The following is a 5,000-nucleotide window of genomic DNA, read 5'->3' as shown; positions in this document are numbered from 1 at the left end:
TGAAAGACACAGATCTGCCACAACCTTGGAATCGGAGCGCCGCCTGTCATGAGCCACAAGTGCATCCTGACGTGACAAATCGGATGATCCCGCAGGCATGCACTTACGATAATCACTATCAACGAACCTGCCGCCCCCTCCCCCCCCAAAATACACCTTTCCCTACAACGTGTACCTTAACCTAAGCTATATTGTACCTTAACCTAAGCGATATTGTACCTTAACCTAAGGTATATCGTACCTTAACCTAACCTACATTGCGCCTTCACCTAACCTACGTTGTACCTTAACCTAACCTACGTTGTACCTTAACCTAACCTACGTTGTACCTTAACCTAACCTACGTTGTACCTTAACCTAACCTACGTTGTACCTTAACCTAACCTACGTTGTACCTTAACCTAACCTACGTTGTACCTTAACCTAACCTACGTTGTACCTTAACCTAACCTACGTTGTACCTTAACCTAACCTACGTTGTGCCTTAACCTAACCTACGTTGTGCCTTAACCTAACCTACGTTGTGCCTTAACCTAACCTACGTTGTGCCTTAACCTAACCTACGTTGTGCCTTAACCTAACCTACGTTGTGCCTTAACCTAACCTACGTTGTGCCTTAACCTAACCTATGTTGTGCCTTAACCTAACCTATGTTGTGCCTTAACCTAACCTATGTTGTGCCTTAACCTAACCTATGTTGTGCCTTAACCTAACCTATGTTGTGCCTTAACCTAACCTATGTTGTGCCTTAACCTAACCTATGTTGTGCCTTAACCTAACCTATGTTGTGCCTTAACCTAACCTATGTTGTGCCTTAACCTAACCTATGTTGTGCCTTAACCTAACCTATGTTGTGCCTTAACCTAACCTATGTTGTGCCTTAACCTAACCTATGTTGTGCCTTAACCTAACCTACGTTGTGCCTTAACCTAACCTACGTTGTGCCTTAACCTAACCTACGTTGTGCCTTAACCTAACCTACGTTGTGCCTTAACCTAACCTACGTTGTGCCTTAACCTAACCTACGTTGTGCCTTAACCTAACCTACGTTGTGCCTTAACCTAACCTACGTTGTGCCTTAACCTAACCTACGTTGTGCCTTAACCTAACCTACGTTGTGCCTTAACCTAACCTACGTTGTGCCTTAACCTAACCTATGTTGTGCCTTAACCTAACCTATGTTGTGCCTTAACCTAACCTATGTTGTGCCTTAACCTAACCTATGTTGTGCCTTAACCTAACCTATGTTGTGCCTTAACCTAACCTATGTTGTGCCTTAACCTAACCTATGTTGTGCCTTAACCTAACCTATGTTGTGCCTTAACCTAACCTATGTTGTGCCTTAACCTAACCTATGTTGTGCCTTAACCTAACCTATGTTGTGCCTTAACCTAACCTACGTTGTGCCTTAACCTAACCTACGTTGTGCCTTAACCTAACCCATATTGTACCTTAACCTAACCCATATTGTACCTTAACCTAACCCATATTGTACCTTAACCTAACCCATATTGTACCTTAACCTAACCCATATTGTACCTTAACGTAACCTAATTTGTGCCTTAACGTAACCTAATTTGTGCCTTAACGTAACCTAATTTGTGCCTTAACGTAACCTAATTTGTGCCTTAACGTAACCTAATTTGTGCCTTAACGTAACCTAATTTGTGCCTTAACGTAACCTAATTTGTGCCTTAACGTAACCTAATTTGTGCCTTAACGTAACCTAATTTGTGCCTTAACGTAACCTAATTTGTGCCTTAACGTAACCTAATTTGTGCCTTAACGTAACCTAATTTGTGCCTTAACGTAACCTAATTTGTGCCTTAACGTAACCTAATTTGTGCCTTAACGTAACCTAATTTGTGCCTTAACGTAACCTAATTTGTGCCTTAACGTAACCTAATTTGTGCCTTAACGTAACCTAATTTGTGCCTTAACGTAACCTAATTTGTGCCTTAACGTAACCCATGTTGTGCCTTAACGTAACCCATGTTGTGCCTTAACGTAACCCAATTTGTGCCTTAACGTAACCCATGTTGTGCCTTAACCTAACCTATATTGTGCCTCAACCTAACCTATATTGCGCCTTAACCTGACGCACGTTGTCGCTGAACCTGCTCTGTAATTGTTATGCAACTCGTTAAATTAGTGTAGTGTTGCCTAACCGCAACCCTCGCAATATAGTTCGCTATTCGCACTGCCCGGTCCCCTGTGTATCGCGTCATGTTAAACACCTTGCAGGTGTTGCTGACTTTCCACATGCTCCTGCTATACACTGTAATGTGGATAGCAGCAGGACGTACATGCCCCCCCCCCTTCCCCCCTGCCTTCGCAAGCTGGTCGTTGAGAAGTTTGCATGTTCAATGCCCTTCGCATGCCGACGTACTCAGCCTACGTTGTGGTACGGCCTGTCACCTGTCCGCCGATGTACGCAAAACCCACAAACTGTACTGCACATTGGTCCGTATGTACTGAATGATACATCGTGGCACATGTGTGACCGTACGACGACTGCGCCTAGCAACGGCAGACCATACAGTCCAAATATTGTGCACGCAGCTACGTGTCGTCTCCCTATAAGAGCTGGATTGCAGTGTGGTACGCCATTCAGACGTGTGGGAGGAACGGACGCCCTGGATGGCGATCAGCATGAGCAGTCTGTTGATGTAGTGGAGCGTGTATTCGGACGTAGTCGTCTCTTCTCACACACCGTGATAGCATGTTGCACCGCGTTCCACATCTGCGACATCCTGCAGAGGCCGGCTGACAGTCGTTCGCGCAATGGACACCGCATACGTACGGGGGCTACCTTCCACGTGTTCTCGAGGCGTGCACATGTTGTTGCGTCTATGTGGGCAGACGTAGTGTGTTGTGACACCTGACACAGGCATGCAATACTCGTTGCAAATGGCGATGGACGTCTACGTTTGCTGGTGACGTTACGCAAATGAACAACAGGTAACCCGTTGTGGTGCGGTTGTTCTCGCTAGAGGTGAATCAGTGTTGGCGACGATCGGTCGAGCTATTAACCGGTTGTTTCAGGGATACCCACCATGCCCACGAACGTGAAAGGGGACCCACCATGCCCACGAACGCGAAAGGGGATCTGGGTGTGAGGCGATACGCGGCGGTGGCTGGGTGGGACCGTCCCCGGCCGGTGAGGGGGGGCCGCCCGGCGTGCTGGCAGCGCGGTGCGTGGGCGCACGCGCTACAGCCGGCTGGTGGGGGCGGCCAGTGGCAGGCGCGCCGGCCGACGGACGCGGCAGGCGGCGCAGCTGCGCGCCGGCGCCCCCTGCTCGCGGCGCCTTGCGGCCAAAGTAGGTCCTCGCGGGCCCGGTGCGAAGCGCGGTGGCCATCTGCAGTGTGCTGGTCCGATTGAGGACTGTGTGCGCTGAGGATGCGCCGCCGCCCGGCGCTCGGCGCCGCGACGCCGTCTGCTGCTCGGTCGCCCCAGCGGTTCTCGCAGGTGGTTTGTATCGCAGCTGTGCGGACGTGTTGGCGCGTGCGCTGTGCTGGGAGAGTTCGCTTCGGCACCCAAGTGGGGCTTTTGTCCTTCTGTGGCGCTGGCGTTGGAGCTGCCGGTCACCGTAGGTGGCGCGTGTTGTCTCCCGCCGGCAATGCCACGACAGCACGCTCCCGGGCCTCTGTCGGCAGCGGCAAGCTCAGTTGGGAGCACGGGTGGTCGCACCTAAAGCGTCTACTCGCCTAACTCCGGGCGATTGCGCCTCTCTCGAACCCGACCAAGTACTTAGGACGGCGCTGCGCGCCGCCGGGACCTGAGAGGGTTTCGAGGTGTGTTGTGCAGGGGAGCTCAGCCTCCTCCTGTTTGCAGAATAATTGAGCGGACGCTTGCGTGTTCGCGCGGGCCCCCGGGACACACTCCCGGGCGGCCGGCTGCTCAGCTCTAGTTGACGCAGCTCCCTGGTTGATCCTGCCAGTAGTCATATGCTTGTCTCAAAGATTAAGCCATGCATGTCTCAGTACAAGCCGCATTAAGGTGAAACCGCGAATGGCTCATTAAATCAGTTATGGTTCCTTAGATCGTACCCACGTTACTTGGATAACTGTGGTAATTCTAGAGCTAATACATGCAAACAGAGTCCCGACCAGAGATGGAAGGGACGCTTTTATTAGATCAAAACCAATCGGTCGGCTCGTCCGGTCCGTTTGCCTTGGTGACTCTGAATAACTTTGGGCTGATCGCACGGTCCTCGTACCGGCGACGCATCTTTCAAATGTCTGCCTTATCAACTGTCGATGGTAGGTTCTGCGCCTACCATGGTTGTAACGGGTAACGGGGAATCAGGGTTCGATTCCGGAGAGGGAGCCTGAGAAACGGCTACCACATCCAAGGAAGGCAGCAGGCGCGCAAATTACCCACTCCCGGCACGGGGAGGTAGTGACGAAAAATAACGATACGGGACTCATCCGAGGCCCCGTAATCGGAATGAGTACACTTTAAATCCTTTAACGAGTATCTATTGGAGGGCAAGTCTGGTGCCAGCAGCCGCGGTAATTCCAGCTCCAATAGCGTATATTAAAGTTGTTGCGGTTAAAAAGCTCGTAGTTGGATTTGTGTCCCACGCTGTTGGTTCACCGCCCGTCGGTGTTTAACTGGCATGTATCGTGGGACGTCCTGCCGGTGGGGCGAGCCGAAGGCGTGCGACCGCCTCGTGCGTGCTCGTGCGTCCCGAGGCGGACCCCGTTGAAATCCTACCAGGGTGCTCTTTATTGAGTGTCTCGGTGGGCCGGCACGTTTACTTTGAACAAATTAGAGTGCTTAAAGCAGGCAAGCCCGCCTGAATACTGTGTGCATGGAATAATGGAATAGGACCTCGGTTCTATTTTGTTGGTTTTCGGAACCCGAGGTAATGATTAATAGGGACAGGCGGGGGCATTCGTATTGCGACGTTAGAGGTGAAATTCTTGGATCGTCGCAAGACGAACAGAAGCGAAAGCATTTGCCAAGTATGTTTTCATTAATCAAGAACGAAAGT

At 50.8% G+C, this 5,000-nt stretch overlaps 1 non-coding gene across 1 annotated transcript in view; it reads left to right on the top strand.

The window, feature by feature from the left end:
• Positions 1-3,921: 3,921 nt before the first annotated feature.
• LOC126430786 (small subunit ribosomal RNA) overlaps positions 3,922-5,000 on the top strand; it is a 1,909-nt gene continuing 830 nt past the window's right edge. The window contains exon 1 of the ribosomal RNA XR_007577312.1: positions 3,922-5,000. This exon is cut by the window's right edge and continues 830 nt beyond it. This is a non-coding gene — a ribosomal RNA (small subunit ribosomal RNA).

The sequence above is a fragment of the Schistocerca serialis genome, unplaced genomic scaffold (genome assembly GCF_023864345.2).
Source record: "Schistocerca serialis cubense isolate TAMUIC-IGC-003099 unplaced genomic scaffold, iqSchSeri2.2 HiC_scaffold_1059, whole genome shotgun sequence".
In the NCBI taxonomy this organism is placed as follows: domain Eukaryota; kingdom Metazoa; phylum Arthropoda; class Insecta; order Orthoptera; family Acrididae; genus Schistocerca; species Schistocerca serialis.
Note: the sequence above shows the minus strand (reverse complement) of the source record. Positions and strands in the feature narration are given on the sequence as shown.